This window comes from Mastomys coucha, unplaced genomic scaffold, assembly GCF_008632895.1.
Source record: "Mastomys coucha isolate ucsf_1 unplaced genomic scaffold, UCSF_Mcou_1 pScaffold8, whole genome shotgun sequence".
Taxonomy (NCBI): domain Eukaryota; kingdom Metazoa; phylum Chordata; class Mammalia; order Rodentia; family Muridae; genus Mastomys; species Mastomys coucha.
In genome coordinates this window covers 13,142,329-13,155,434 of record NW_022196914.1, presented here as the reverse complement: position 1 = coordinate 13,155,434, position 13,106 = coordinate 13,142,329, and positions in this window count along the sequence as shown.

Genomic DNA, 13,106 nt, shown 5'->3' with positions numbered 1-13,106 from the left:
CCCCCCCGTGGACTGGCTCATGACAGCCAGATGCCCACCCGGGAGGTGTAGAGAGTGCAGGCAGCCTCCCTTGGCTGCCTGCCCAGAGTACTAGAGCTCTAGTGGGACACGGGTTACTTTTCCTTCCATCCCCCCCTTTATTTTCCTGCTGCCCGGTGCAGGCACCCAGCAGTATAGTATTTAAAATTTTGTAATTAGTCTATTTTATATATACTATAATTGACAACATGAAAATTTCTAAAACTTTGGAAAAGTTCGTAAGTTTAAAACTGTTGCAAACAATTGAATATTTTTATGCTATAGTTTTTAAACATAAGTGCACAATGCATGAATTATATAAATGATTATTTGTCAAATATAGGTAAATAATATTTGGAGTGATAGTTTTGTATTTACTTGGAAATAGTTATTTTTGCTGTACCTATGAGAGAGGAAGTGTGTAGTTAGTCTTCCATATTTTGGATCATTGATATTTCTCCAAAGTCATTTTTTTTCAACTTTTTTTGTGGTTGTTGATTTGTACCATTGGAAAATGGTAGATACTTTAGGTAGAAACCAATTTGAAATTAAACATCATTTGCTTCTCTTTTTTCACTTTATAATTATTGATGAGCAGTTTTAGTTTATAGAGTTTCACATCAAGTATAAGCCAACATATCACAAATTTAAAATCAATTCATTTAATTGATTATGGATTAAACCCTTCCAAAGTGTGGTGCATCATAATTAGTTTTCATTAAATACTATGTGAGTATTAACATTAAGTACTATTATGTCATACATTTGAAACAGGAAAGAAAAGCTGACTAACACATACCATGGCTTCATCAACAGAGGAAAAAATGTTAAAAATGTTAGACTATGTGTGTGTGTGAAATAATTTTTCCATCAATAATATGACATATCAAAGAGTCCCTACTACAATAGGTATCAACCTTCCTAATGCTAAGACCCCTTAATATAGATCATGTTGTCGTGACTCCCAACCATAAAATTATTTTCATTGCTACTTCATAATAATAATTTTGAATTGTTATGAATTACACTGTAAATATTTTGAGATAGATGTTTGAAAAAGATTTCAAACTTTTAGGTGTCCTGACCCATAAGATGATAACCACTGCTCTAGAACACCATGATTTCAAATGTATTAAAATGATGCTTGAGGTATATGATACGAGTTGCTCTGGCCTTGTCATTAAAGAAAAAAGATATATTTGAAAAGATCAGATGGTGTTCTATAAATCCTTAAATGTATACCAGTTAACCAAATTAAACATTTTTATTAATTATTTTATTCATTTAAAACACAAATGTTATCCTCGTCCCAGTCTCCTCTCACAGAGTTCTTCCCAACATCTCCCCTTGCCTTTGCCTCTTGAAGCATTGCCCACTAATTTTCACCACCTTGGGGAATTTAGTCTCTAAAGGATTAAGCACATCTTCTACCACTGACGGCAGTCAAGGCAGCCCTCTGCTACTTATGTGCTAGGGTCCTCAGACAAGGCTGTATATGCTTTTACATACAGGTTGGTAGTTCCATCTCTGGAACTCCAGGGGTCCAGGTTAGCTAACTCTGTTTGTATTCCTATGGGGATGCCAGCTGCTTTAGTTCCTTCATTCCTTCCCTAACTATTCCATTAGTAACCTGGACTCCTTTCCAGTGCTTGGCTGGGAGTATCTACATCTGTCTCAGTCAGCTGCTGGCAGAGCATTTAAGAGCACATCTATGATAGTCATGTTTGAAAGTACAACATAGTATCAGCAGTAGTGTCAGGGATTGTCACCTGCCCATGAGATGGAGACCAAGTCTCTGCCATACCTTCAGTCTCTGCTCCATTTTTTTCCTAGCATTTATTTTCAAAGGTTTGTTGGTGGGTTGATGTCCCTATCACTCAACTACTGATCTTGTCTTACTAGTGGAGGTGGTCTCTGCTGGCTCCATCAACAAATCCCCACTGTTGGGCATTTGGCTAAGGTCACCCACAATTAGTTCTGGGAGGCTCCCCCATTCCAAATCTATAGGATGGTCTAGAAGTTCTGCCCACAATCAAACCACACCATACACACCAGGCAGCTACAAATTTCTATTTATTCTCCTGGCCCCAAGGTTCTCTCTCCTATTTTCCCCCATATCTGATTCTGTCCATTTTTCTCCTCCCCATTACTTCTCTCAACCAGGTCCCTCCCTCCCTCTGCTTCCCACAATTATTTTGTTCCCCATTCTAATTAGGATTGAAGCATCTTCACTTGGGGCTTCCTTCTTGTTTAACTTCTTAGAATTTGTGGGGTATATCAATGGTGTTCTGTACTTTTTGGCTAATATCCACTTATCAGTAAATACATACCATACATGTCTTTTGGCATCTGGATTACCTCACTCAGGATGATATTTTCCAGTTCCATTCACGTGCCTGCAAAATTCATGATGTCCATGTTTTTAATAGCTGAAGTGTTCCATTGTGTAAATGAACCATATTTTCTGTATCTATTCTTCTGTTGAAGATCATCTGGATTGTTTCCAGTTTCTGGCTACTTCAAATAGGGCTACTGTGATCATAGTGGAGCATCTTTTGGTTATATGCCCAGGAATTGTAAAGCTGGTTCTTTAGGCAGAGCTATTTCCAATTTTCTGAGGAACCGCCAGGTTAATACAAATCATAAAAGGCTGAGAAAGAAATTAGGGAAACCACACTCCTCACAATAGCCAGAAATAATATAAAATATATTGCTATAACTCTAACCAAGTAATTGAAAGATTTGTATGACAAAAATTCAAGTCATTGAAGAAATCAAAGAAGACCTCAGAATATGAAGAGATCTTCCATGCTCATGTTTCTGTAGAATTAAAATAGTAAAAATGTATCTTACCAAAAGTAATCTACTGATTCAATGAAAATCCTATCAAAATTTCAACACATTTTTTTACAGAAATTGAAATATCAATTCTTAACTTTATATGGAAAAACAAAAGCCAAGGAATGCCAAAACAATTCTGAACAATAAAAATACTTCTGGAAGAATCACCGTCCTTGACCTCAAGATGTACTACAGGGCAATAGTAATAAAAACTGCATAATATTGGGACAGAGACAGACAGGTCAATCAATGGAATCAAATCGAAGACCTAGACATAAAACCACACACGTATGGACACTTGATTTTTGACAAAGAAGTCAAAACCACACAGTGGTTAAGAGAAAGCATCTTCAACAAATGCACTCATCTGTCAGTCTTCAAGTTGAAGAAAGTACTCATACTTACCACCCTACACAAAGTTCAAATCCAAGTGGGTCAAGAAGCTCAGCAACAAAAAATCAAGTAGCCTGATTTTAATAGAAGAGGAGAAAATTTCTTGTAAAGGACACCAGTGGCTCAGTCTCTAAGATCAACAACTGATAAATAGGACCTCATGAAACTTAAAAGCTTCTATAAGGCCAAGAACCTGGTCAATTGGACAAACTGGAAACCTAAAGATGGGGAAAGATTTTCACTAACCATACAACTGACAGAGGGCTACTATCTAAAATATAATAGGAACTCAAAAGACAAAACAAAACAACAATAAAAATCAAGTAACCTAATTAAATAATGGGATACAGAGCTAAAGAGAGACTTCTCCATAGAGGAATCTCAAATGACTTAGAAGCACTTAAAGAAATGTTCAACATTCTTAGTCATCAGGAAATTCAAATCAAAAAGACCCTAAAATTCCACTATACACAAATCAGATTGGCTAAGATCAAAAACTCAAAGGTTAGCACATGCTGCTGGAGATGTGGAGAAAGGGGAATGCTCTTCCATTGCTAGTGGGATTGCAAACTTGTACAACCACTTTGGAAAAATAAACTTTTTAAAACATCAAGTGTCTTTAATACTTTGCTTCAAGTGTCTTGAATACTTTGTCAAAAGTACTGTCTCTTTCCTGGTTGACTTGGATCTTATATTTTAGCACTGTCATAAGGAGAGCTACATTTCAACCTGTACCATTGATTTGATATACATTTCACTGTTTGTCCTCAGACTTGTGCAGTTATAGAACTAGAATGTTCCACCGAACAACTAAAATATCATACTGATTGCAAGCTTTGACATGGCAGTTTTCCTGAATCTCACTAACTTTATATTAACTCTACAAGAGCATGCCAGACATGGGTCATGTTTGATGGTCTTCATGGGCATGTTTCAACCATTTTAAATTCTTGGAATCATTCAATATTTTCCAATACTGTGAGAAATGTATTCTTTCAGGTCTCTATCACATGTAACAAACCTGTCAATAGCATTAATTAATATTTTATTACCTTTATAGCAATGACAGTTGCCAGAAACTATAGAGACAATTATGTTATAAATTATGTACACAAAATATTGTTTAGGAAGTTAATGATTAAACTGATGCCTATTTTCATAGAAGACATGTAATTCAATTAATATTATACATGTAAGTAGGTGAAATACATATATTATAGATATTTTGTTAAAGTTTTAAGTGGAATGAAATGAAATATTTTTACACACACACATATATCCAGAGTAGTAACATGGGAATGGGGAGTCTGGGGGCATGTAGGAGTGTGTGAAGGGGCTGGGGACACCTTCTTGGAGACTGGGGAAAAAAATGGGATGAGGAACTGTTGGAGGGCAGAATGGGAGAGGGATAATGACAAGACTGTAAAAAAAGATTAAAGATTAAAAAAAAGAAAAAGTTATACTTCCTGATTTTAAAAAGGTGAACAGTACAAAAAAAATCAATTTATAAAAGAAACAGGGTTACCTAAAAGCAAACTTCAAGATGCTTCACTCTCAGATTTGGAAAAACTTTATTGGTGGCCTCAAATCCTGAGTCTTGTCTTTAGTGTTTGATCATGTACTGTTGTGTTAAATTAAACTTTCATATTGTTTTCATCATGTACTGTTGTGTTAAATTAAACTTTCATATTTTTTCAAGATATTGAACTAAACTGGTAAGCACAGTTCTTCATTTATTTTTTGTCAGTGCTTAATTTTTTGTTTGTTTATGACAAATCCAACAATATCTTAGAATCCTGGCAAATTCTCCTTCTTTATTTTATTTTATTTCAGTTTAATTTAGTTCAGTTTACTTAACTTTTGTATTGGTTTTTCTAATGAAGGACACATAACTTAAATTTTAATAGTCATATTAAGGTAGCCCAACATATAGTTAAGTGATAATCTTACATAAATTTATGTTTGTTTATTGAAACACATAAAGAATAAGATCATCCAACATATAACAAGAACACATGCTCCACTATGTTCATAGCAGCCTTATTTATAATAGCCAGAAGCTAGAAAGAACCTAGATGTCCTTCAAGAGAGCAATGGATACAGAAAATGTGGTGAATTTACAGTGGAGTACTACACAACTATTAAAAAAATATGAATTCATGAAATTCTTAGACAAATGGATGGAACTGAAAAATATCATCCTAGTGAGGTAAGCCAATCACAAAAGAACACACATGGTATGCACCCAAAAATCTAATTACCCAAGATTCAATTCACAGACCACATGAAGCTCAAGAAGAAGGAAGACCAAAGTGTGGGTGTTTCTGTACTTCTTAGAAAAGGAAACAAAATACTCACAGGAGCAAATATAGGGACAAAGTGAAGAGCAGAGACTGAAAGAGAGGCCATCCATAGACTGTCCCACCAGGAGATTCATCCCAGATACAGTCACCAAACTCTGACACTATTGTGGATGCTAAAGAAATACTTGGTAAAAGGAGCCTGATATGGCTGTCTCCTGAGAGGCCCTGTCAGAGCCTTACAAATACAGAATCAGATGCTCACAGCCAACCATTGCACTGAGTGTGTGGTCCCCAATGGAGGAGTTAGAGAAAGGACTAAAGGAGCTGAAGGGATTTGCAAACCCTTAGGAAAACCAACAATATCAACCAACCAGACTCCCCAGACCTCCCAGTAAATATGGTCAAATAATTCTTAAGGTATTGCTTTTTATACAGCTTACTTTAAAATTTTACTCTTTGACTTATTGTTACATTATATTACATTCATTTAATTTACTATAATATAACATTTCACTTTCTGTTTATTTTTACATACATTGTACTATAAATAACAAATTTCAAAATAATTTAGACTCACTAATTTTATATAAAGACAGCTTCATACAAGACTGTACACCACAAATTTCCTAAAATGATCAAAAGGAATACAAAGTGGTCAGTACAGTCTCAAGAATCTCAAAGTCAAGTGCAAAATCAAGTACATTCACACAGAACAAAAGAAGATTTGAAATGTATTGAATACAGTCTTTTTTCTTATCACACTTTATCAAATAGTTGGAATGTTAACCATTAATATTTACAATACATAATTATATTTGCAGTTATACATAAGAAACTTCAATAAAATGTAAGATATGCAAGTACATGCATAGATCATATGCAAGCCCTGTGAAAGATTACTTAAGAAAAATTAGGTATTTGTGGAAAAGTACTTTAAGGATCTAAAGAAACAAAATTATCTTCTAATTTGCCTGCACACAGCTATTATGATATAAGAGACATTTCTCTTAATAACAAGATGATATTAAAATAATTCAAAGTGAATTAGTAGTAAATATGTGAAAGCAAAATTATCTGGAGACAGAAGAAAAACCATGAAACAATGAGTTAAAGAACAGAATTTGTTCACTCCTGTGTATTTGTGCCACTGAACTGATGATTAAGATCAGCTTCCTTCCAGGCATCTGGGGAAAAAATATGCAAGAGTATATTTGTAACTATGAGAGGTTTTTGAAGCATTCAAAGAACATTTTACTGCAAATTTTTGATTACATAAAACTGATGGTATCACATCTAATTGCACATGACCGAGAATGTGCTTTTAGTATGTACCTAGTGTGGTAATTGGAAGGGTGTACTTTTTAACAGTTATTTAACTAGAACAAACATATTCTATGATTGCACTCTCTCTCTCCCTCACACACACACACACACACACACACACACACACACACACAAAACACACACAAACACACACACACATGCATGCACCAAACACATGTAGTGACTTCAAAATGTTATTTAATATAATGATATATGATTAACATTTTCTATATTTACAAATAAATGCATTTTACACATTTAACAATTTATCCATGTTTTCTTTTCACAAAAGTCCTCAATTTTCATTTTATTTCTTCTTTTGGTTAGTTATGATTGCCCATGCATGAAAATGTTTTAGAAAAAGATATACTTATTTTTGTAATTTGTTATTATTGGAGAGTGAACTGTTCACAATCGTAATTTGCATTTGCCAAGTTATTTCACTATGAAAGTTATAAGGGCAATAAGCTAAATATAACATTGTTTATAAATTCTACATTTCTTTTCTATTTAATGAATTTGTTCACCAATGTTCTGTTTTGTAAGTAGTTATTGTAACTCGTGCCTTAGACACTGATGAGGCAGAAGTCATTAAAGGTGCTATTCAGTTGTTAGACTCCAAGAGATATAAGAATGACTAAAGGGGCAAGATATTCTCACAGCTGCACTAATTTCAGGCTTATTATGTGGCTAACTAAACTTTTTTTTTTTTTTTATCTCACACCTTCTGCCCAGAAGAAAATCTAAACTTGATGCTGGAATTTAATCAAATGTCTAATCAGTGTATTTTCCTTTGGAATGGAATCTGCCAAAGTGATTCCTGAATGCCAACCATTATTGCAAGAATCCTCCCTTTAGCTGCAATATGACACTCTTCTCAGCACTTTGGAGCTGGTAAGTGGATAAATTACAGTGCACCACAATACACTGTACAGCCATAAAGAAAAGCAGAATCCTGTCACTAGCAGCAACACTTAAGTACTGATTGTGTATTTTGTTTAGGACAGCAAGCAAGACTGAAAAAAAAGCACAATATGTGCTTTAACTATTAAAGTTGACAAAAGTCAGCCTAAAAGTAGGATTGATTATTTGCATGCAACAAAAATGTATGTATTAGTAAGGGGAGTGAGAGAATATTGTCTGTAATCCAGCAGACTGTATGCATTGATAGAAATGCTTCCCTGAGAACAATTGACATACACAATTAAGTGCTTATGATAAAATTTAATCTCTTTTCATGACTAATGTGAAAACTTGATTTATTATTTCATATTGTACATACATATCTGCATTTTACTTTGATCATTTATATCAGTATGATTCTCTCTTCCTTGACTCTATTTTTTAGAACTCCATTTGCCAAATACTTGTCTGCATGTTGTGTGTTTTATTTATTTTACTTTATTGGGACCCAATGTGTTTAGTTAAACTTGCTTGGGTGAAATATTATTTTGTTGAGCAAGGGTACTATATTAGGGACCAGACACTGAGAAATTGGTCTTGACCTCCTCCAATTATGACCTGTCTGTAGTTCTTTGGGGAGGAATACACATCCATGACAGATCACTGCTTGCATCGTCTTGGGAAAGTCTTGTACAGGTAACAATTTCTTGTACAGTGACAATTTCACTGTCATAACAACTATATTATATCTAGAAAATAACATTTTATAACTCTCTCCTTCATCACCTGGTTCTTAAATTCTTTCTACAACCTCTTTCACAATATTACCTAAACAAAAGAGCCAGTTATAGAAGTTTATATAGGGAAGAACTTTCAAAGTTATCTGTCTTAAAGAAACACAGGGAAAAGATGTGGAGCAGAGACAGGGAAAGGCCATCCATAGACTGCCCCTCTTGGAGATTAATCTGAAGCCACCAAACCCAGTATCTATTGTGTATGCCAACAAGTGCTTGCTGACAGGAGTCTGATATAACATTCTCCTGAGAGTCTCTGCCAGAGCCTGACAAATACAGATGTGGATCCTTGCAGCCAACCATTGGACTGAGCACAGAAACCCCAATGGAGGAGTTAGGGGAAGAACTGAAATAGCTGAAGGGGTTTGCAATCCCATAGGAAGAACAATATCAACCAACTAGACACACAAACCCTAGAACTCCCAGGGACTAAACTACCAATCAAAAAATAGGCATGTAGGGGCCCATGGCTCAGGTGCATATGTAACAGAGGATGGCCTTATGTGGCACCATTGAGAAGGGAGTCCCTTGGTCCTGTGAAGGTTGGATGACCTACCACGGGGGATGCTAGGGTAGTGAGATGGGAGTGGGTGGGTGGGGGAGCACCCTCATAGAAGCAGGGGAAGGGGGAGGGATAGGGAGGTTTTGGAGGGAAAACCAGAAATGGGGACATTCCAAATGTAAATAAAATAACCAATTTAAAAAGCAAACAAACAAAAATCAAAATAAAGTTGCTTGATCTAAGCACTTCTGACTTTATGTCTGGATTCACTAATAGTCACTGTGCATGAACGTTCCCTTGTTTAAGCTGAGAAAAACAAGAAAATATCGGTACAAGTACGAATATTTATGGTTATTTAGAAACATGTCCTTTTAGCAAAACAATAATTGAAGGTTTACCTCTTGAGATTTTGACCACCCTATGTCGGATTTCTTGATAAGTGTGACAATATTGAGTATGATTTACCTTCACTGTAATAAGTATCAATTCAAATAAATATAGGTTTGTTACTTTCACTGCAGTCATTATTTCACTGGAGGCACATTTTCCTAGAAGGTCAATGCCACAGCACAAAGAGTCTACTGCTGAATAAGACTTGCCATTATTCCCCTTCCTTTCAGTCTATATATTACCCTCCAGTCCCATAAAACCTAGTGAGCAACTATCAGGTTTTCAGCCCAATTAGCCTAATTTCCCTATGGTCTAAAACCAAAGTATATGATCCTTTCAACAATATAATGTAAATACCTAATTATGGTAAGCAATGAAGAGAAACGACAATATTCAACTTTACTGGGAGCTTCTAAGTCACCCTAATAAATTCATAAAGATTATCCAGTATCTACCTACACTGAAATTTTTGATGTTTTATTAATTTATATATTTATTCATTTCACAGCCTGATCACAGGTCCCCTCTCCATTCAATCCCTCTAGAAATTAGTACATTCCCCAACCCCTACCCTTCACCTCTGAGAAGGGAGATGTCCCTCCTGGGTACCAACTCTTGCCTCAAGTCACTGCATTCTTTCTCATTGAGGCCAGACAAAGCAGACCAGATAAGGAAACATGATTCATAGGCAGGCAGCCAAGTCAGGGTAAGCCCCTGCTCCAGTTGTTGGGGCCCCCCAAAAGGCTATGATTCACATCTACTACATATGTGAGTGTGTGTGTGCTAGATCCAGACTTTGAATGCTCTTTGGTTGGTAAATCAGTCTCTGGGAGCCAGCACAGGTACAGATTAACTGAAAGTATTGGTCTTCGTATAGGGTGCCTATCCCTTGCAGGTCCTTCAATCCTTCCCCCAATTCTTCCATAAGAGTCCCTGACCTCCGTCCAATGTTTGGCTATGGGTCTCTGCATCTGTTTCTGTCCGATGCTTGGTAGAGCTTTTCAGAGGATAGTTATGGTAGGTTCCTTTCTGTGAGTATAACAGAGTATTGTTAATAGTACCATGAATTGTTTCTGGACCATGATATGGATCTCAAGTTTGGTAAGACATTGTTTGGCAATTATTTCAGACTCTGTGACATATCTTCCCTGCAATACTTGTAGTCAAGAAAATTCTTGTAGGTTGAAGATTCTGTTGGTGGCTTGGTGTCTTTATCTCTTCACTGGGACTCCAGCCTGGCTACAAGTGATGACTACTTCAGTCTCCATATTCCCCAATGATAGGAGTCTCAGCTAAAATCATCCTCCTAGGTTGCCTGGAGCCTTGCCCATCCCAGATCTCTGGTGCATCCTAGAGATGCTCTCTCCCCATCCCATCCCCATTCTGAGATTTCTGTTCATTCTGCATCTCTTTCCATGACTCTACCAACATCTGATTTGCTGCTCTGTTCCCCTCCCCATACTCTCTCCCACCCAGTTCCCTCTTTCTATCTTCTATGACCTTTTTATTTCCCCTTCTGAGTGAGATTTTGTGCATCCTCTCTTGTAACCTTTTTCTTGTTAGCTTCTTTGAGTCTGTGGATTGTAGCCTGGGTACTTCATGGCTAATATCCACTTAACAGCAAGTACACAGCATGCATATCATATCCTCTTGGATCTGAGTAACCTCACTCAGGGTCATATTTTCTAGCTCCATGATTTGCTTGCAAATTCGTGATGTCGTTATTTTTAATAGCTGAGTAGTATTCCATTCTGGAGATGAACACACTATCTTCATGAAATTTTCAGTTGAAGGCATCTGGGTTGTTTCTATTTTTAACAACCCAATTTTTTTCTATGTCAAATAAAGTTGCTATGAACATAGCAGCATAAATGTGACAGGTTATAACATCTTTTGGGTATATGCCCAGGAGTGTTATAGCTGGGTCTAAAGGTAGAACTATGCACAGTTTTCTGAGAAAATGCCAAATTGATTTCCTGAGTGAATGTACAAGTTTATCCCACCAGCAATGGAGGAGTGTTCCCCTTGCTGCACATCTTCAGCATAATGTACTGTCTCTTGAATTTGTGGTTATTTGTATTATTATTATTATTATTGTTGTTGTTGCTGTTGTTGTTGTTATTTTTACATCCTACTTGCTGTCCCCATCCTTGTCTCCCATTCACATAATCCTTACCCCATCTCTCCTCTTCTTGTATGAGAGGGTGGGCCACCTTTGGGTATCAATGCACCCAGTACATCATGTCTCTGCAAGGTTAGGTGCAGCCTCTCCCATTGAGGCTAGACAAGGCAGCCCTGTTGGGGAATGAATTCACCAGACAGGCAACAGAGATAGGGACACAGTCCTAGCTCCAGGTTTTGGAGGACCCACCTGCATGATACTTCAATGCAGATAGGTCTACTATCTGCATGACATTGGATTTAAGGTCATCTTCTTGTGCCTCTGTTGTTAAGATGTCCAGAGCTTGCCATAGCAGGATAGCTGGGCTTTGGTGGTTCCATATTTTCCCGTGCTCTTGTTGATTATATTTTTATGCTGTCCTTCAGCCACCTGGTACTGCATGATGTTGGCTCAATGATCCTGATGCTAGGAGGACGTTTTAGGAATGCAGGGAGATCCCTGGGCCAGCTGAGTTGCATATCTGCTATATATGTGTTGGGAGGTCTCAATCTAGCCCCTGTATGCTCTTTAGTTTGTAGCTTGTCTCTGAGATCTTCCCAGAGCAACCACCAGTCCCTCATGCTCTGTTATGTTTACAGACAGGAGCCTTGCATGGCTGTCCTCTGAGAGGCCCTACCCAGCAGACTGAAATAGATACAGATACCTCAGCCAAACATTGAATAGATGTGGGGACTTTTATGCCAGAACTGGGGAAAGAATTGAGGAACCTGTAACCAACAGAGACTCTACAAGAAGACCAGCAGAATAGCTTGAGTTTTTGATCCTAGCCATTTTTATGGAGTGTAGGGTGGACTTTGTGTCCAAAATTTCCTGCATGTTTAGTATTGTGAACTTTTTTAGACTTTGAATTTTCTATGACTGATATATCCATCCATGTCTTCTATTACATCTTTTATGCCTGAGATTCTCTCTTCCATCTTTTGTGTTCAGTTGGTGGTGCTTTTGTCTGTAGTTCCTGTTCTCTTTCTTAGGTTTTCTGTCTCCAGGATTCCTTCGGTTTGTGTTTTCTTTATTGCTTTTATTTGCATTTTCAGTACTTAGGCAATTTTACTCTCTTCCTTCACCTGTTAGATTGTATTTTCTTGCATTTCTTTAAGGAACTTTTTTTCCTTTCCTCTTTAAAGACCTCTACTATCTGCATGGCATTGGATTTAAGGTCATCTTCTTGTGCCTCTGTTGTTAAGGTGTCCAGAGCTTGCCGTAGCAGGATAGCTGGGCTTTGGTGGTTCCATATTTTCCCTTGCCCTTGTTGATTGTGTTTTTATGCTGTCTTTTAGCCACCTGGTATTGCATGATGTTGGCTCAATGATCCTCATGATGCTAGGAGGACGTTTTAGGAACGCAGGGAGATCCCTGGGCCAGACAATGGAGGTCACAGGACTAACTTGTGAGGAATTAGTGATAGAAGGTTCCAAGCTGGTTGCTCCTAGGATCCCCCATGGGTTTCTATGGGAGAA